This window comes from Rhinolophus sinicus, linkage group LG07 (assembly GCF_036562045.2).
Source record: "Rhinolophus sinicus isolate RSC01 linkage group LG07, ASM3656204v1, whole genome shotgun sequence".
Classification (NCBI taxonomy): Eukaryota; Metazoa; Chordata; class Mammalia; order Chiroptera; family Rhinolophidae; genus Rhinolophus; species Rhinolophus sinicus.
Window position 1 is genome coordinate 75380090 of NC_133757.1, and position 20821 is coordinate 75400910.

General features: G+C 36.9%; 1 protein-coding gene and 1 non-coding gene across 6 annotated transcripts in view; one reads left to right on the forward strand and one right to left on the reverse strand.

Annotated features, from left to right (window-relative positions):
- Positions 1-20821, reverse strand: part of FSTL5 (follistatin like 5) — a 631388-nt gene that overhangs the window by 12859 nt on the left and 597708 nt on the right. The gene's annotated exons all lie outside the window — the stretch shown is intronic.
- On the forward strand, positions 14539-14645 carry LOC141573025 (U6 spliceosomal RNA). Its single transcript, XR_012498610.1, has one exon. It is a non-coding gene; the product is annotated as a U6 spliceosomal RNA (small nuclear RNA).

Consider the following 20821-nt stretch of genomic DNA (forward strand, 5'->3'; position numbering starts at 1 on the left):
ACAGAATTTCTGGAGATTAAGAACTCAATAGAAGAAATTAAGAATGAAATAACCAGCATAGGTAGCAGAGTTGACCAGATAAAGGAAAGAATCAGTGACATCGAAGATAGAAACCTGGAAATTACACAGATGGAAGAAGAAAGAGACTTGAGACTTAAAAGAAATGAAAAAATTCTACAAAAACTTTCTCACTCCATCAGAAAGAACAATATAAGAATAAGCAGAAGAAAGGAAATAACAAAAGCAGAGCAGAACTAACTGAAATAGAGAACAAAAAGACAATAGAAAAAATTAATGTGACAAAGAGCTGGTTCTTTGAAAAGATTAACAAAATTGACAAACCCTTGGCTAGACTCACTAAGATAAAAAGACAGAAGACACTAAACAAAATCAGAAATGAAAATGGGGAAGCTATAACGGACACCACAGAAATACAAAGGATCATCCAAGAATACTATGAAGGACTACATGCCACCAAATTCAATAACCTAGAGGAAATGGACAAGTTCTTAGAAACATATAGCCTTCCAAGGCTGAACCATGAAGAACTGGAAAATCTAAACAGACCATCACCAGTAACGAAATTGAATCAGTGATCCAAACCCTTCCCAAAAGCAAAAGTCCGGGATCAGATGGCTTCACTAGTAAATTCTACCAAACCTTCAAAGAGGATCTAATACCAATCCTGCTCAAACTCTTCCAAAAAATTGAAGAAAAGACAGTACTCCCTAACTCATTTTATGAGACTAACATTACCCTGATTCCAAAACCTGATAAGGACAGCACAAAAAAAGAAAACTACAGACCAATGTCTCTGATGAATACAGATGCAAAAATCCTAAACAAAATTCTAGCAAATTGAATACAACAATGCGTTAAAAAGATTATTCATCACGACCAAGTGGGATTTATCCCTGATCCGCAAATGCATCAACATGATACATCACATAAACGAAATAAAGGACAAAGAACATATGATTATATCCATTGATGCAGAAAAAGCATTTGACAAGATACAACATCCATTTATGCTTACAACACATAATAAAATAGGTATAGAAGGAAAATACCTTAACATAATAAAGGCCAAATATGACAAACCCTCAGCTAATCTGATAATTATTGGTGAAAAACTGAAGCCCTTAGCTCTACGTTCAGGAACACGACAGGGCTGTCCCCTATCACCTATGCTTTTCAACATAGTGTTGGAAGTCCTTGCCAGAGCAATCAGGCAAGAGAAAGAAATAAAAGGCATAAAAATTGGGAACGAAGAAGTTAAATTATCACTCTTTGCAGATGACATGATGCCATTAGACTCCACCAAAATGCTATTAGAAACAATCAACGAATACAGTAAAGTTGCCTGCTACAAAATTAATGTACAAAAGTCCATTGCTTTCCTATACACTAACAATGGAATCTCAGAAAAAGAAATACAAAAATCAATTCCTTTTGCAATTGCAGCAAAAAGAATAAAATACATTGGAATAAACTTAACCAAGGATGTGAAAGACCTATATGCTGAAAACTATAAGACATTTTTGAAAGAAATTGAAGAAGACATAAAGATACGGAAAGACATTCCGTGCTCATGGATTGGAAGAAACAACATAGTTAAAATGACCATATTACCCAAAGCAATATACAGATTTAATGCAATCCCCATCAAAATCCCAATGGCATTTTTAAAGAAATAGAACAAAAAATCATTAGATTTGTTTGGAACCACAAAAGACCCCGAACAGTCAAAGCGATCTTAACAAAAAAGAACAATACTGGAGGTATCACACTCCCTGACTTTGGCTTGTACTACAGGGTTACAATAATCAAAACAGCATGGTATTGGCAGAAAAACAGACGTATAGACCAATGGAATAGAATTGAGAACGCAGAAATAAAACCACATAAATATGGACAGATAATTTTTGACAAAGAAGCTAAAAACATACAATGGAGGAAAGACAGCTTCTTCAATAAATGGTGCTGGGAGAATTGGATAGCCACGTGCAAAAGAATGAAACTGGACTGCTATTTGTCACCATGTACCAAAGTTAATTCAAAATGGATCAAAGACTTAAGCATAAGACCTGACACAATAAACTGCATAGAAGAAACATAGGTACTAAACTTATGGACCTTGGGTTCAAAGAGCATTTTATGAATTTGACTCCAAAAGCAATGGAAGTAAAAGCTGAAATAAACGAATGGGAGTATATGAAACTTAAAATCTTCTGCACAGAAAAGAAACCATTGACAAAATAAAGAGGCCACCAACTGAATGGCAGAAGATTTTTGCAAACGGTGCCTCCGATAAGGGGCTAATATCCAAAATACACAAGGAACTCGTGCAACTCAACAACAAAAAAACAAACAACACAATTGAAAAATGGGCAGACGACCTGAAGAGACATTTCTCCAAAGAGGACATACAAATGGCAAATAGACATATGAAAAAATGCTCAACATCACTAATCATCAGAGAAATGCACATAAAAACCACAATGAGATATCCCCTCAACCCAGTTAGAATGGCTATCATCAACAAGACAAATAGTAACAAGTGTTGGAGAGGCTGTGGAGAAAACGGAACCCTCATACACTGTTGGTGAGAATGCAGATTGGTGCAGCCATTATAGACGGCAGGGTGGAGGTTCCTCAAAAAATTACGAATAGAATTACCATATGACCCAGCAATCTTTCTCCTGGGTATCTACCCCCCAAATATGAAAACATTTATACATAAAGACATGTGTGCTCCAATGATCATTGCAGCTTTGTTTACGGTGGCCAAGACATGGAAACAACCAAAATGTCCTTCGATAGATGAATGGATAAAGAAGCTGTGGTATATATACACAATGGAATACTATTCGGCGGTAAGAAAAGATGATATAGGAACATTTGTGACAACATGGATGGATCTCGAGAGTGTAATGCTGAGTGAAATAAGTCAGACAGAAAAAGCAGAGAACCATGTGATTTCACTGACATGTGGTATATAAACCAAAAACAAAAGAACAAGACAAACAAATGAGAAACAGAAACTCATAGACACAGACAATAGTTTAGTGGTTACCAGAGGGTAAGGGGGGTGGGGGGTGGGAGATGAGGGTAAGGGGGATCAAATATATGGTGATGGAAGGAGAACTGACTCTGGGTGGTGAACACACAATGGAATTCATAGATGATGTAATACAGAATTGTACACCTGAAATCTATGTAATTTTACTAACAATTGTCACCCCAATAAATTAAAAAAAAAAAGAAAAAAGTTTCTCTTGTCAAGACATCATTCCACAATGTTAATCAGAGATTATTTTTTATATTTCTCTAAACTATTCTCTCTTTGAAAATCTGCTTTGTAATCCAACCTGGCATAACTAATTTTTTTTTTACAATTTCTATACTCAAAATAGTACATTTGATAATTGTCTTAACTCTCATTTCAACAATACTGAAAGATTTCCCATTTTTAGGTCCGTTATATGTAATTTGGTGACTGCACATCAGAATTTAAATCAAATGTGATTTTACTGCAAATCTTTGAAAAGTAATATTGATTTCAGAGATTGAACCAAGCACACATAGTAAAGAAATGAGGGCAAACAAGTCAGAAGTAGTTGAATTTTTACAACTATTTTATTAATTCTGCTTGACATTTTAATCTTACTGACTTTAGCAGTCTTTCACTGGTGAATTCTTTTAATTGGCACAATGATGCTATAGAGAGATGTGAAGTTTTATGAGAATGAGAGTACAAATAGAAAAACCAAAGTATGCCTGATATTTCTGTTGTATATCTGCCCAAATCTTGTAATTTTATTGCTTTTATTGCTGTTTGTATAATGGTGATGATACTAGTTAATTCCCAGAATACTAATATAATAACTTAGTTTTAAGAATCTCAGTATTTTAAAACAAAAAATCCCCATGAAGGGCAAAGGCAAAGTACTTAACTAGAATGTTTACAATAATGAACTTCAAATATGGTTGCATTGCTCTTGGATGGAAATTAGATGGCTGTTCCCTTTTTAGAATCCTTTTCAAGGTACTAAGGCTATTCAGTTGGGTAGAATAGTATCTTTGACAAACGGAGCTGTGACAAATGGATATCCTCAACCAAATAATAAAGTTGGTTCCCTACCTCATACCATATGTAAGAGTTAACTCAAAATGCATTTAATGGAAAAAAAAAGAAAAGAAAAACTAAGTGAAGCTATAAAATGCTTGGAAGGAAACTTAGGTATACATCTTCATGATCTTGGATTTGGCAATGGATTCTTAGATATGACTCACAGTCTAAGTAACAAAAGAATAAAAACAGATAATTTGGACTTTATCAATATTAAAAATGTTGTGTAGCAAAGACCACAACTATCAAGAAAGTGAAAAGACAATCCACAGAATGAGAGAAATATTTATAAATCATACATCTGATATTGTCTAGTATCCAGAAAAAATAAAGAACTCTTACAATGCAAGAACAGAAAGATAAACAACCCAATTAAAAAATGGACAGAGTGACGTCATAGGAATGGCGGCAGAGGGGAGCACTTTTTGAGTTCTCCGTCGGATCTTATCAGAAACGGGAAGCTTATAACCCATCAAAGGACTCTCTGCTCATCACGCAGAACAGCAAGGAGACTCGCGCAGGGATTACTTGCAGGTGGGAAAAATTGGGTGAGCAGGGGAAGAAGGAAGGGAGCGGAGTGGAGACACACCGCACCTGCGGCGGCGGTGGGGACGCGGGTTGGAATCGCGGTCCACACCTGTGGCTGTAGAAATTCGGCCCCCACCCTCGGGTTGTGGAAATCTGTTCCGCACCTGTGCCTGTAAAAATCCAGCCCACACCCATGGCTACAGATATGCAGGAGATCCCAGGACAGAGGGGAGTGCGGAAGCCAGGAGGTGGGCGCTTTGCCCTGCGTCCCACAGCGGACCTCTCCCGCAGCGGGGGCAGCATATCCAGCATTTGAGGCAATAACTTCAGCTGATACCTCCAGTTAAGCCTCAGTCCGGACAAAGGACACAAACTCCATACCTGGGCCCCTCCCACCTCTCTTCCCATCCTACCCCCACCCTTCCAGAGACTTGAACTGGCCCCTGATCTGAGGAGCAGTGTCAGATTAAAGAGGAGCCTTGGTGCTCAGGCTCTGGGAAGACTGGCGGGCAGCTCTGGCCCAGGGAGAAGGCTGAGAGGAGTGTGGTTCTTGCTGGCCTAGGAGAGAGGGGACTCCTCCATCCCCAGCCACCACCATTTCTGGCCTGCGGGTGGGGTGTGACACAGCTGGGCTGAGAAAGAGAAGACTCCTCTTTCCATCCCCAGCCCCCACCCTTTCTGGCCGGCCTAGGGCGGGGCAACCACATCCGCAGCTGCAGAGATGCAGGGGTTCCCAGGACAAAAGAGAGAACACAAAAGCCAGGTGGCGGACTCTTTATCCTGCGCCCCACAGCAGACCTCTCCCGCCATGGAGGCAGCATATCTAGCATTTGAGGCAATAACCTTAGCTGATACCTCCAGTTAAGCCTTAGTCCGGACAAAGGACACAAACTCCATACCTGGGCCCCTTCCCCCGCTCTTCCAATCCTACCCCCACCCTTCCAGAGACTTGAACTGGCCCCTGATCTGAAGAGCAGTGTCAGATTAAAGAGGAGCCTTGGCGCTCAGGCTCTGGGAAGACTGGCGGGTGGCTCTGGCCCAGGGAGGAGGCTGAGAGGAGTGTGGTTTTTGCTGGCCTAGGAGAGGGGATTCCTCCGTCCCCAGCCACCACCGTTTCTAGCCTGAGGGAAGGGTGTGACACAGCTGGGCTGGGAAAGAGAGGACCCCTCCTTCCGTCCTCAGCCCCCACCTTTTCTGGCCTGCCTAGGGCAGGGCAATTACATCGGCGGAGGCATTCCCAGGGATCAGCAGTAAGTGGCAGATGCAGCTCTCAGCTTTCAGCAGCTGAGAAATCTCCCGCCTGCCACACACACACACAGGGAAGAGATGCCCTAAGACTCAGGAGAACTGGACACAGGGCTGGTGGTGCTACGCTCAGTGCACATATGTGCAGGCAAGGGCAGAAACTGCACTGGCTTTGTAAAAACTACCGTCCAGACCCCTCAGCCCCACGCATCTAAAGCTGCAGTCCCAACGTCACTCTGGGCACCAGGTGACCGGCTCTACCTGCACAATACTCAGGGGACTCTGTGCTACAGCAGAGAACAACCTGGAGATTACTTGGTGGGCTTAAGCCACGATTGGCGCTGCTTTTTGTTCTGTTTTGATTTGTCTTTATATCTTTGACATCTTTGCCTGTGTTGAGTGGGGGTTGTCGATTATTTTTTACATGTGAATGTATTTGATTTTTTCCTTGTTGTTGTTGTTGTGCTTGGTGATTTGCTTTGTTCTGATATTGCCCTACCAGGGCCCAGCTTAAGAGGCACAAGATTCAAAATACCCAGAGGCCAACTCCAGACCAAACCAGAGTACTACCGGGTTTGACCTACAAGTGACACACCCAGAGAGAATCCTAAAAGCAGCAAGAGAAAGACAGAGGGTTACATACAAGGAACTCCCATAAGACTATCAAATGACTTTTCTGCAGAAACATTGAAGGCCAGGAGGGAGTGGCAGGAGATACTCAAAGTGATGGAAAACAAAGGCCTACAACCTAGGTTGCTTTATCCAGCAAGGCTATCATTTAAAGTTGACGGAGAGATAAAGAGCTTCCCAGAAAAGAATAAGCTAAAGGAATTCATTACCACCAAGCCAGCATTGCAAGAAATACTAAAAGGACTTCTGTAAATAAAAGAAAGATGAAAACAATCTAACTACAAATTTAAAAATGGCAATAACTATGTACCTATCAATAATCACTTTAAATGTAAAAGGTTTAAATGCTCCAATCAAGAGACATAGGGTGGCTGAGTGGATAAGAAAGCAAGACCCTTGTATATGCTGTATACAAGAGACTCACCTCAGATCAAAAGACACACACAGGCTGAAAGTGAAGGGTTGGAGTAAGATATTCCATGCAAATGGAAATGAGAAAAAAGCTGGAGTTGCAATACTTATTTCTGACAAAATAGACTTTAAAATGAAGAAAATATTAAAAGACAAAGATGGGCACTATATAATAATAAAGGGATCGATCTGACAAGAGGACATAACCCTAGTAAACATCTATGCACCCAACATAGGAGCACCTAAATATATAAAACAGATATTGGCTGACATAAAGACAGAGATCAACAGTAACACTATCATAGTAGGGGACTTCAACACACCTCTGACAACAAGGGACAGGTCTTCCAGACAGAAAATCAATACAGAAACAACAGCCTTAAATGACACATTGGATTTAATTGATATTTTCAGAGCATTCCACCCCAATGCTGCAGAATACACGTTCTTCTCAAGCGCACATGGAACATTCTCCAAGATAGACCATATGTTAGGCCACAAAGCAAGTCTTGATAAATTTAAGAAAATTGAAATCATACCAATTGTCTTCTCTGACCAGAGTGCTATGAGATTAGAAATGAACTACAGGAAAAAAACTGGAAGACACACAAATTCATGGAGGCTGAATAATATGTTACTAAATAATGAATGGGTCACGCAGGAGATCAAGGAAGAAATCAAAAGATATCTTGAGACAAATGAAAATGAAAATACAACGACCCAAAATCTATGGGATGCCGTGAAAGCAGTCCTAAGAGGGAAGTTCATAGCATTGCAGGCCTACCTAAAGAAACAAGAAACATCACTAATCAACAGTTTATCTTCACACTTAAGGGATCTGGAAAAAGAACAACAAAATAAGCCCAAACGGAGTACAAGGAAGGAGATAACAAAGATCAGAGCAGAAATAAATGAAATAGAAACCAGAAAAACAATACAAAAGATCAATGAATCCAAGAGTTGGTTCTTAGAGAAGATAAACAAAATTGACAAACCTTTAGCCAGACTCATTACAAAAAAGAGAGAGAGGACCCAAATTAATAAAATCAGTAATGAAAGAGGAGAAGTGACAACAGACAGCGCAGAGATACAAAAAAATTTAAGAAATTACTATGAGCAACTGTATGCCAACAAATTTGACAACCTGGAAGAAAGGGACAATTTCCTAGAGGCGTACAACCTTCCAAGGCTAACTCAAGAAGAAACAGAAAACCTGAATAGACTGATTACCACCAAGGAAATTGAATCAGTAATCAACAATCTCCCAACAAACAAAAGCCCTGGACCAGATGGCTTTACAGGTGAATTTTACAGAATGTTCAAAAAAGAATTATCACCTATTCTCCTCAAACTCTTCCAAAAAATCCAGAGGGAGGGAAGACTCCCAAACACTTTTTACGAAGCCACTATCACCCTGATCCCAAAATCAGACAAAGACACCACAAAAAAAGAAAACTACAGGCCGATATCGCTAATGAACATAGATGCAAAAATCCTCAACAAAATACTAGCGAACAGAATTCAGCAATACATTAAAAAGATCATACACCATGATCAAGTGGGATTCATCCCTGGTATGCAAGGGTGGTTCAACATCCGGAAATCAATTAATGTGATACACCACATTAACAAAATGAAAAATAAAAATCACATGATCATATCAATAGACGCAGAAAAGCATTTGATAAAATTCAGCAGCCATTCATGATAAAAACCCTTAAGAAAGTGGGAATAGAGGATCATATCTCAACATAATAAAGGCCATATATGATAGACCCACAGCTAACATCATACTCAATGGGGAAAAACTAAAACCATTCCCTTAAGATCAGGAACAAGGCAAGGTTGCCCACTTTCTCCACTTCTATTCAACATAGTGCTGGAAGTTCTAGCCACAGCAATCAGACAAGAAAAAGAAATAAAAGGCATCCAAATCGGTAAGGAGGAAGTAAAACTGTCATTATATGCAGATGATATGATACTATATTTAGAGAACCCTAAAGACTCCACCAAGAAACTATTAGAGCTGATAGATGAATTTAGTAAAGTAGCAGGATACAAAATTAATATTCAGAAATCAGTTGCATTTGTATATACCAATAATAAAACATCAGAAGGAGAAATTAAAAAGCAATTCCATTTACAATTGCTCCAAAGACTATAAAATACCTGGGAATAAATTTAACCAAAGAAGTAAAAGATCTGTACTCAGAAAATTATAAGACACTGAAGAAAGAAATGAAAGAAGATACAAATAGATGGAAACACATACCATGTTCATGGATAGGAAGAATTAATATAGTTAAAATGTCCATACTGCCTAAGGCAATATACATATTCAACGCAATTCCTATCAAACTACCAACGACATTTTTCACAGAAATAGAACATATAATCCTAAAATTTATATGGGACAACAAAAGACCCCGGATATCCTCAGCAATCTTGAGAAATAAGAACAAAGTGGGAGGTATAACAATACCTGACATCAAATTATACTACAAGGCTACAGTAATCAAAACAGCATGGTACTGGCATAAAAACAGACCCATAGATCAATGGAACAGAATAGAGAGTCCAGAAATAAATCCATGCCTATATGGCCATTTAATCTATGACAATGGAAGCAAGAATGTACGGTGGGGTAAAGACAGTCTATTCAATAAATGGTGCTGGGAAACCTGGACAGACAGATGCAAAAAGATGAAGGTGGATCACCTCCTTTCACCACATACAAAAATAAATTCAAAATGGCTTAAAGATTTAAATGTAAGATCTGAAACCATAAAATTCCTAGAAGAAAATACAGGAAGAAACTTCACAGACATTACCCGGAGTAAGATATTTACTGATATATCCCCTCGCGCAAGGGAAGTAAGAGAAAAAATAAACATGTGGGATTACATCAAACTAAAAAGCTTTTTCACAGCAAAGGAAACCATCAATAAAACAAAAAGGGATCCTACTGAATGGGAAAAGATATTTGCCAATGATATATCTGATAAGGGGTTAATATCACAAATTTATAAAAAACTCACTCAACTCAACTCCAAAAAAACAAACAACCCAATTAAAAAATGGGCAGAGGACATGAAGAGACATTTTTCTAAAAAGGACATACAGATGGCAAACAGACATATGAAGAAATGTTCAACCTCACTAACCATCAGAGAAATGCAAATAAAAACCACAATGAGATACCACCTCACCCCAGTCAAAATGGCTATCATCAATAAATCAACAAACAACAAGTGCTGGCGTGGATGTGGAGAAAAGGGAATGCTGGTGCACTGTTGGTGGGAATGCAGATTGGTGCAGCCACTATGGAAAACAGTTTGGAGGTATCTCAAAAATCTGAAAATGGAACTACCTTATGATCCAGCAATCCCACTCCTAGGTATCTATCCGGAGAAATCCAAAACACCAATTCAAAAATCTTTATGCACTCCTATGTTTATTGCAGCACTATACACAATAGCCAAGACCTGGAAACAACCAAAGTGCCCATCGGTAGATGACTGGATTAAGAAACCGTGGTACATTTATACAATGGAGTATTACACAGCCATAAAGAAGAATGAAATCTTACCATTTATAACAACATGGATGGACCTAGAGAACATTATGTTAAATGAAATAAGTCAGACAGAGAAAGACAAATACCATATGATCTCACTTATATGCGGAATCTAAAGAAAAGAATAAGTGAATGAACTAATCAGAGACAGTTTTGGAAACATGGAGGAAAAACTGAGGGTTGCTAGAGGGGCGGGGGGGTGGGGATAAGGGGAAGGTGAGAGGTTTAGAAAATAGTCGGTAACCACAAGATGACCACGGGGTTTTGAAAATTAATTTGGGGAACGTACAGAGGGATAGTGGATGGGGGAGGGGGGTTCACACAGTGTGAGGGATATAAATGATAAACGTCTAAGTTTTGCTTTGTCTTGTGCACCTGAAACTAATTAAAAAAAAAATGGACAAAGGGCTTGAATATAAATTTCTCCAGTGAAGATATAAAAATGACCAACAAGCACTAAAAAGAATTTTAACCTCTATGTACACTAGAAAAGAACGTATAGTCTGATGTTTTAGGATGAAGTGCTCTATATATGTCAATTATGTCCATTTCATCTAATGTGTCATTTAGGGCTGCTATTTCATTATTTATTTTCTGTTTGGATGCTCTATCCATAGTTGTCAATGATGTATTTAAGTCCCCTAGTATAATTGTGTTTTGGTCAATTTCTCCCTTTAGTTCTGTTAGTAGTTGCTTGGTATATTTCGGTGTTCCCTGATTGGGGGCATAAATATTGATGACTGTTATGTCTTCTTGTTGTATAGTCCCCTTTACCATTATGAAATGTCCATCTTTGTCTCTTGTTATCTTTTTCACCCTGAAGTCAGAGAACCATATGATTTCACTGACATGTGGTATATAAACCAAAAACAACAAAAGAACAAGACAAACAAATGAGAAACAGAAACTCATAGACATAGACAATAGTTTAGTGGTTACCAGAGGGTAAGGGGGGTAGGGGGATGGTAGATGAGGGTAAAGGGGGATCAAATATATGGTGATGGAAGGAGAACTGACTCTGGGTGGTGAACACACAATGGGATTTATAGATGATGTAATACAGAATTGTACACCTGAAATCTATGTAATTTTACTAACAATTGTCACCCCAATAAATTTAAAAAAAAAAGAAGTTTAACATAATTAGTCATTAAGAAATGCCAATCGAGTCAGATTGACACCCATTAGGATGACTATCATTAAAAAGATGAATAATAACAAACGCTGATGAGGATGTGGATAATTGAACTCATACATTCCTGGTGGGAATGTAAAATAGTTCAGCACTGAAGAAAACAGTTTGTCAGTTTCTCAAGAAGTTAAACATAGAATTATTATATCCTCCAGCAATTCTACTTCTAGATATATACTCCTCCAAAACTGTAAACAGGCATTCAAACAAACACTTGTACACAGGTATTCATAATAGTACCATTCCCAATATCCAAACTGAGGAAACAACCAAAGTGTCCATCAACAAACACATGGATAAACAAAATGAGGTTTATCCGTATAATGGAATAGTCAGTCAAAAAGGAATGAAGCACGGATACACGCTACAATGTGGATGTACCTCAAAAATGTTACGCTATGTTAAAGAAGCCAGATACAAAATGTTATATATTGTAAATGAAATTTATATGAAATATACTTCACTTATATACCTTATAACTAGGTAAATCCATAGAAACAGAAAGAATATTTCTGGATATTTCCAAGGGTTGAGGGAAGGAGGCATGGTAAGTGATTTCTAGTAGGTTCAGGTTGTCTTTGGAGGTGATGAAACGTTTTGGAATATTTTGAAACTACATAGAGGTGATGGTTACACCACATTCTAAATATACTAATGCCATGAATTTTGAATCTACTAATGCTGTTTTGAAATGTTAATTTTGTTATGTACATTTCACCTCAATAAAAATATATTTAAAAATCATGATGACTAAAGTTAATAATAATTTGTTGCATATTTGAAAGTTGCTAAGAGAGTAGATCTTAAAAGTTCTCATCACAAGAAAAACATATTTGTTAACTATGCATGGTGACGGAGGTTAACTAAAGTTACCGTGGTGATCATTTGCAATATATACAAATATTGTGTCATTATGTTGTACACCTGAATGAATATAACGTTATACGTTAATTATACCTCAATAAAAAATCTACATCTAAATATTAATTAATGATTAAGCTAAAACTAAACAAGGAAGGGTAAAAATTGCTGACTAAGCCTAACTCATGATAACACAATAATGATATCAAAGAATTTGTCTCCGCCTTGTGCACATTTGAGTAGTAGTTTTACCACATCCTCAGTCCATTCCCAATTGTAGTTAATTGTTGGACGAACAAACAAACAAAAACAGAAACACCCCATAGAAGACCCTAATAGTCATTAGATGTAGAAACAAAACAAAATAGTATCAATGACATTTAGGTTATTCACCTGAAAGAATTAAAAAAAAAAAAGATTACATTTTTAATGTGTGTATTTAGAGATTCTCTGAATCTACCATGATCCAAGAGCTATGCTTCTAGACTCCTTGGTGTAATTTCAGTATTTAGTTCAAAGGGGTCATTTATTTATCATGCGAATATTCGTCAGGTGTTTTAAATCTTTATATATATATATATATATATATATATATATATATGGAGATAACCTAAGTTTCATTAGTTAAACTCATTAAAAAGGAAAAAGTGTTACAGGTTGGGAAGCAACAAAAGCAAGAGAGTTCAGAAAACAAATAAGAGGAGAATAACAATCAACACAACAGCAATCCCAAGATATTAAGTAAAAATTCATTTTTTTCTGCATCTGGAAAATATTAACAGACCTATTATTTTCTTCCTTTAAATAGTAATATGAATTTTAATGTCAAGCAAGAATATTCCAATTCAGGTACCTAATGATTGTTCGCATAGTGAAGAGGTATGTTTTGGAGTCAAGATTTGAGTACTGATGTCCTATTGTCACGCAGGGTCTCAGCTCCTGTTCCCCTCACAAGAACACAGGACATGGTGAAGCCAAAAAGGAACACCCACGGAGCCATATACAGGGGAGTCACACCACTATAGTCTCGCTGGCGGCTGGGTTGGAGACACAGGAAGAAGGAGTCACAGGATCCACAACCTGCTGTCCGCTTCTCTGCCAACCAACCTCACTTGCTAACTGCAATCCACCATGTTAACTGCAGTCTGCACTTGCCAGCCACCATTCGCTGCTAGCGTAGACATGTCAGTTATATCAGTGGCCAACTAGCCACAGCTGATGGCCATCTGATCACAGCTGATGACCATTTACTACCCGAGCCAGCACCTTTCCAAGTGAGGTCGAGAGCCTGGAAACTGCATTCCTGGCTCTGTCCCCACACCTATGAAATAGTTTGTGACATTTTGTATAACTTACTTTACTCTTTTCTTTGTTATACATTCTAATAATGCATAATCAGTTAAGATTAGAGAAATATATGTGCAAAATCTGATATATTGTAGGTGTTTAGTAAATTACAGCTATTATCATTAACGATAATTGCAAGATGTCTAGAAAACATATTAAAATTACAAATAATGCAAATATCAGTCACCTGTTTATTACTTTAAGAATTTAGACCATTTCCCTGTAAACGGGGGGATGAACACATTTATGAGCTATGATTTTTTTCCACCCTCAGCAGGGCTTTTTTTTTTTTTTTTTTCCCCTATACACTTAGTTCTAAGGCTCACTTAGCTATTTTGGCTTTAAAATAATTTCTCATGTTTTACCTACCGAAAAGGTACATGCTGCATTGTGGGAGTTAAACACTAGCATTTCAGAGCACCAGCCACTAATTTGCTTTGATGCTATTCTTTAATTTATGTTTACAATGGGTGGCTGAGTGATGAATGCCCTACACATATCGTTTCTTTATTCAGAGAACTTAGCACCCAGATATTTAGAAATGCTATATGGCAAAATATTTCTGCTTAGCCCATTGAAGCATCTGAGCCTATGTTTACCTTAAGCCTAATTCTAGTGCTCGTTTCGGCAGCACATATACTAAAATTGGAACAATTCAGAGAAGATTAGCATGGGCCCTGAGGAAGGATGATACACAAATTCGTGAAGCGTTCCACAATCAGCCTAATTCTACATCTTTATTATTGATATTTTTGATGCCAATCTGTCAGTATTCAAATATGAAATAACAAATGATTTTTCCCTGAAGCCCAGTGATCTAGTGTAATACATGTTGTATCATTATTCTTCCAAGAGAAAAATTTAAAAGGTATATCCGATAGTATGGTCTTTGAATGATAGTAGGGTGTCTCTTCTTCTGATAACTATGAAAGATTAAGTGTATTGTCTGGTTGCCATTTCTAATTAGAATAAACAATTTAGAGAATTGACAGAGCCAGTGACTTTTCACTAACTCTCTAAATTGCTTTGTGACGTTAACAATTTAAATTGTCATATTTTCACAAGCTCTTCCTGGTTTTTGTTTTGTTTTTACTGAGATTTTATTCCCCTATTATTTGGTCATTTTATTTTAAATAGAATTGAAATCATTACCTGTTCTCTCACCATGTCATAGCTTTAGTTACATACAAAGTATGAGTTCACCAGCATTTTTCTTCTGAATTCATTTCTGTGAGTTTTAAAAATATTCTGTATGAAACCATACCCAACACTGGTGCCCTTGATGGTCTGTATAAATTGCCAATTTCCCAGATGTAGTTTCAAAAAGTAATGAAAATTACTTTTAATATTCAGTACATTATACTTGTCTGCATTGGACAGCATCTCTTTTTACATTGTTTATGTAACAAATTAAACAATACTATTTTAAATTCCAATGGTAGCCTAATTCTGAAGTAGAATGTTTAGAACATATGTATTTAACTGATTTACTTGTTTGTTGTAACTCTAGTGAATATTGCTCAAAAACCGACATTTAATAATGATGCAAATTGAATGAATTTCTCTATCTTGTAATCAAGGCCATCTATAAAATAATTTTTGTGCTTCATTTCATACTATTTTTCAATAATGCCACCCTATCCTCCAGCTATGTTTATATAGTTACTAATGTCTCTAATATGTTCATCCTTTCCCAACTTTTTAATTTCCTTTTCTCAGAAACTGGCCTAGGTACTAGAAACACATCACTGAATGTGGACGAGTCACAGCTCTTGAGGAGTTCAGAGTCTAGAATTAGTAATGTGGGCCCAGGCACCTGGCTGTCTGACTTCAAATCCCACCACATAACTGACTGTGAAGACCTCAATGATCTAGTTTCCTCGTCTGGAAAATGGGAAGAGCAGCACATCTGCTCCTAAGAGGTTTGCGCAGACGGAATTAATTCAAGTAACACAAACAAAAGGTATCGTGCACATACTCACTGCCATACCTGTTTGTTAAATAAATATTTTAAAAGTGACACTAACAAATCCACAAGTTACTTTAACACAATGTATTGAGTGTTATAATTAAGCATGAAATTCCATTAGAAAATGCATACTTTACACAGCCTGGTGGAGATTATGGGATATGTCTTTCTGGAGGACCTAACATAAATGTGGGGAAATGATGGTCTGATGAAGATGGGAGGAAATGCATTTCAAACGTAGGGAGCAAAATAAGCAACGTAGTCTGTAACAGCAAGTACCAGATGCTTTCCATTATACGAGTGCACTCTGTAAAGCAGATACATTCGTTCTATTTCAAACCTCCTTGAGAGATAAGCCTTGGGCTAAAGGCTCTGCAGTACACATGAGACACTCATCGTCTCATGCATTAATTCTACGATAGTTTCCTCAACTTCTCTCAAACACACTTCTGAATCACATTGCAATCTACTTCATGTAGAGATCCCTGGATAACCTATTACACACATAATCCCTCAAAAGAACAGGAGGCTGAAGAACCATAGTTGTGGGTTGTTGCCAATGGAATTGAGGACACTTCCTGTTCTAGCACTAATCACACTTTCACACCTCATGGCCTCTGTACGCTTCATTCAGCCTCCTCTGTGCTTCTATCTAATTCATGTCTATTTGCCTACACACATGAAACAAACATAATTTTTCTAACTATAACATATTTTTTTTATAGCATTCCTTAAATTTGGAGGTTTAAAAACAATGCAGTAGGAAACAGGGAAAGCACCAGAAAACAGAAAGGAAAATACTCGTGAAAGAAAGAGATTCTGTTACTGAATACTGATTAGCTCTCAGGACCTTATCTTTGAGGACTCACTGCCGTGAAGGTCTTGTCCTTGTATCTGGACTTCTGCATTAGCTTCCCAATTGTTCTCCATCCCTGCCCTCTTAGAATATAATCTCCACAACCACTACAGTGACACTTTTTAATGAAAATCAGATCCAATCCCATCACTCATCAGAACCTTTAATGGCCTCTATCACATTCAGAACAATATGCAACTGGCCCTACTTTTCCAAATGCATCTTCTACCGCTAGAGCTGCAGCAGCTTCTGTCCATGCTGCTTCTCAAACATGCCAGAGGATTTCTGTTCAATAACTTTGCATTCACAATTGCCTCTACCAAAAATACTTGGCATGAAATTAGAGATGTAATTCCGAATTCTGTTATCTAATCCGAGAACTACTTGGTAAGGTTCTGCTCAGCTCCTCTCTGCTTGGCATTATATAATTTTCATATTTCATTCTCTATTAATGTCTATAAATTCCTTGTTTGCAGGATTATTGAGAACGCTGTAAATGTTAAACGTAAAATACTCAGTAAACTGCCTGGCCCAAACTAGTAAAGAACATATATTATTATTGCTGTTCTAATGAGATTCATGAGATTTCTGAACAAGAAAACGAGTTTTTCCTCCTGAGCTAATGAAACTGTTATTAAGAGTCCAGAACCAATTTTCCTATTTAGATTGCCTAGGCTACTTCAGAAACCAGATAGGTTTAGAACTATCCCAGAGAAAGTGAAGCTAGGAATCCAAGAGGGCTAAAACTAACATGTGGAGGTGCTCAAGGGCCGAGGTATTAGCATAGCTGAGGGAATCTGAGTATGGAGACTGGGCTTAAGGGCTGTCTGTATTGCTTGCCCTGGAATTCCTCTAGCTGACTATAACAAAACCTCCTCAAAAAAAAGAAAAAAAAGAGATAGGAGCATTCCCTTCAGGATGTGTAAATTCTACTCTTCAAAGTGCCCTACGGGTTTTATTTTATTTTTTGGAAATAAAACAGACCATAATGCAACATATTTCTTAAAAGAGTATGAAAGAAGTCATAGTGTTGCCTTAGAAAGGACCGATGGATTGAAAACACATTACAAGGTAATACAATCCGATCACAGCTTTACTTATCTATTTGGAAAGTATCTGTTAAAGCTGTTTATGGAGACCACAAGGAAGAAATAATTTTCATGCTCCTTTTAGTTTGCTATAAATTCAGAAACAATTTTGCTTGAACAGCTGATCTATGAATTAATAATGAGAGACTATAATTTTTTTTCACTAAAGTATGTCAAGTACTTCCTTTGTGTTTAAAAATTGATGGGCCTCAAAATTCCATTTCTTTATATGAAACAGATTTCGAAGGCATATGGGGCAATCACTACTTCCCTCATATTGAGAGTTCTTTCCAAGATCACTTCTTGGCTGGCAATAAATAAACAAAAAAACAAACAAACAAACCAGTTGAGCTTTGAGTTCAATATGAAATAAAATATTATAATCTTTTCTTAAGGACATCCTGAAACTATTCTCCTGAAAAATCATGGGAAGAGTAATTTTTAGAAAAGCGTATCATAATTTATCTCAGAAATGCTGGCTATCTAAAGAAACAATTAACTTAATCTTACATAATGTAAATGATCCTTACGATTGTTTTAATTAACTCTATATGCCTGAATTTTTATTTTGACTGGTTTAGAAGTCAGATAATTTTATTATATTTTTCATTCAGTGTGAGCTTGAAATTATTAAGACAAAGACACTAGTGAGCATTCTGCCATTGAGATAATTGGACATATATAGTCCATGATGAAAATACCCTCTTTTCCAGACATGACATCTCTAGTCTTGAACATGGAAACATCAGCAGATGAACCAAAGTCAACTTGAAGGTGACCTGAGTCAGTGGACAGGGATTGACCTTTTCAAGCATTTTATATTGCTCATCATCAGAGGGCAGGAAGGAGAAGGAATAAAGCTTTGCAGAGGTTAAAAAATTGCCCACATTCTCCATGTAGTAAGCACAATTCTTGTAGTAGTTGTAATATAATTATTTTGTCATTGGATGTAGAATGTCAACTTACTCAAAACATTTATTTACTATTTACTGGTAACATAGGGCATGACAGTGAATGATATAATGTGCCGAAGGCAAGTGGTCCACCCTTTTTAGGTTTAATTTTTGGGGAGCAAGGAGAAATTTCCTAAATAGTGTCTGTAGAAGACTTATATTTTATTTTACTTAAACAAAAGTTTATTCCTCCTCTTTCCTCCTTCTGAAAATTATAATAAATACTAATATATATATATAGATACATATAGTTTTATATTATTTTCTCATTCTATCTTTTTATTCATTTTTTCCTATATATAGGGAATCTTGCTTCTTTCCTATTTTTCTGCAAGACTCAGTATGCTGATAAGATTTTGTAAATGTGCGGTGTTTAAGCATCAAATTTGGAAGTTAAGTTAGAAAGTGGTAGAACACTACTTTGGATCTTTGCAGATACATGCTCCCAAATGAGCTTCAGTTTTAAGAAAGTTAAAAATACAAAAGGTTGTATGATATTAGAAGTTTGTTTTAGAGGCGGACATGAAAGTTAGAAGGAAACTAACTAGGAAAGAAAATTTTTGTATCATTAAATGTTGCTATTCTGGTTATGGTGCACATTTTCCATTGTTAGATATTAGTTATATCAAAGTATGTCAAATATAAATATACAAAGACTCTGGGTTGCGTCTGCTGCTGGCTGAACGTCAACAGAACAGGTTGAGCCTAGAATTTATTTGTAATTAAGGACATACTTGGCAATGTGGTAAATTGAACTGTATTATAGGTATCATAGATCTTTGAGTGCTTATATATTGCATTTTAATAGCTATCCATTGCCTAGGAAGTTCCTGTTCCAAAAAACATTTGCCTCCATTGAAAGAATGATTAACACTTGGTAGTTCTTATATAATATCAAAAGACATTACAGAGAAGCACAGCTTAGAGCCAGATGTTCTGGTCTGAGACAATCCTAAAACCATAGAGTTTGCTTTGGAGCTGAAGGGATTTTGGAGGGGATCTGGTTCAATCCCTTCATTTTACAAATGAAAATCTTGAAGCCCAGTGAGATTAAAAGATACACCTGAAATCACACAGCTCACTTATTCAAGAGCCTGGCGTAGATCTTATGTTTCTAAATTCTATTCTATTCCTCTCTCCGGAGTGAGATGGTCATGAGTAGAACTTGAAAGTACTGTAGGAAATTTTTATTTTTAAATTGGTACATAGAGAAAAAGAAAAGTTAACTATTTAGGGATTTAATCTATACTTTCTTCACTATATGCAGAGATTTTTTTTTTCTAAAATTGATGAATTATATATGATAATTCTTTTCAAATAACATTTGTTTAACAACCATTATCTGTTAGATTCTGCCCTGAGAGAACTGTTTAACAAATTTTAAATAGCTTACCTGGAGAATATGACTATCTAGAGAGTACAAAGATAAACAAAATCCTCTGATATAAAATGCAATATGATAAATGCTGCAATCGCTGCAATCATAACCAGCTTTGAAAATATAGGAAATAGAATAATATAGATACATATAGGGGATAGTATCTGAAAAATCTTTAAACTAACTGACAGAATTTGATGTAGGTTTTAAACAAAAGACAGACTCTTGTAGGCAGACATGAAGGAACATGGGGATTTTTAACACAGGTATTACCGAATTCACTTCTACTGCATGCATGCCCCTTTCTCTTTCCAAGCTTGAGGGCTTAGACTCTGTTAGATCACAATAAGTAAGAAGAGTTAAAAGTGATACAATTGAGGTGGAGGATTATACATTTCTAATGGGGATGCTTTTGGTTTTTTTCCTCATGTAGGTGGAGGTTCAGTGGTCTGTAAATGACAATATGGGCAAAAATGGTGAAGGCAAACCACTCCCTCTCTCCCAAGGCTGTTTAGAATGAGAATGCCAGGCATGTGTACAAAAGAAACCTTCAATAAGGAGAATGAAGTTTGATTAATGGCAAAGAGGGTGAACAAAATGCTGATAAAAAATATCTGTAGATGTAAGGAAATTTAACTCAAATAGCTGCCCATA